Raw genomic sequence first — 1,385 nt, 5'->3', positions numbered from 1 at the left:
GTTCTTAAGTCCTGGACCAAATTCTATCTACCACTGGGTTGTTTTACAGCTCGGAGGTCCACGTGCAAGGCAGAGGTGAAGTAAGAAACTGCTTATAAAGTTTTCCGTCAATTCCAACAACTAAGAAATAGTGAGAAGAGTTGGGACCTCAGAAGGCTTTTCGGACCAAATAGTAGGCTTTTGTGTCCAGGAGAAAATGAATATACTTACCAGTAATGTTAATGCTCACCCATGGCTCTTCTGGGGGGATCTGAATCACTGAATTGTCCTCCTTTGTTTCCAACTGGGAGCTGGGGCCTGTCAGTCCTGTCTGCCACTAGGACCTGATGTGGGCCACCCTTGGCCAAGTGTCCTTCAAAGCCACACTTAAAGCAAGTGAGTGGGAGCTTCCTCTCTTCTCCCTTGCCTATCTGTGGCTTTCGTCTGTGGCACTGTCTACTGAAGTGGCCCAGCTTTCCACAGTGGAAGCAATTCTGACCTCATTTATTATCTTTGGGTGGCATTGTTTATGAGTAAGACTTCCTTTTCCTGACACAGGCCCTAAACTGGCAGCAATAGCTGCTCCAATAACTTTGGCCATTCTCTGGTCTTTTCTCTTCCCTCTAGATCCCAGTTGTTAAAAGAGGGAAAAATTTAAACAAATATATAACAAATAATTTTGAATAGTATGCTCTTTTAAGTGTAAGGCTAGAAATATTATCAATATGATCATTTCCAATCCAGAGATACATGTTCCAGTGCAGTTCCTATTTTCCATAAATGGTTTTGGTAAGAAGAATATTGTAAATGTGGATACAGTTCCACTATTCCTCCTCAATGCCATGATATAGTGTTATTAGCATGAGCAGTTATAAATCTATTGCCTTCCTTACTCTAACTTAATTTTTTAAACTTAAATTTACTTTTACTTTAAGTAAAAATTTACCGAGACTTTGGATTTCCATTCATTCAATGTTGCACATTTCTCCCCTCCTAATGCTCCCTCCCAGAACACTACCCTCTTGGAAAAGGAAAAGACAAATTCTTTCATTGTTTTACAAAGGCTCCCCCAGGTCCACTCCACCATGTAGCCTTCGCTCTAGACTTTCTGTCATGACAAAAATACCTAATCACATATCCCTTTTAAACCGTTTTCTCCCTCCTCTGTTTCAATGCACTATACGTTACTGAACCCATCTTTCTCAGTCTCTCCCCAAACCCAAGGTCAGTCCTGCTTTACAACAATGGCACCTTGTAGTATTTGTCCTTTTGTGACTGAGATACTTCACTCAACAGAATGTCCTCCAGAGTCACCCATTTTGAATAATATTGCATGAGTTCCTTGTTTTTCAATGCAGCATAGTATTCCATTGTGTGAATATACCACAGCACTTAGGTTGTTTCCA

The sequence above is a fragment of the Elephantulus edwardii genome, unplaced genomic scaffold (genome assembly GCF_000299155.1).
Source record: "Elephantulus edwardii isolate Elephantulus edwardi_28Jun2011 unplaced genomic scaffold, EleEdw1.0 scaffold00008, whole genome shotgun sequence".
NCBI classification, from domain to species: Eukaryota; Metazoa; Chordata; class Mammalia; order Macroscelidea; family Macroscelididae; genus Elephantulus; species Elephantulus edwardii.
This window is presented reverse-complemented; position numbering follows the sequence as displayed.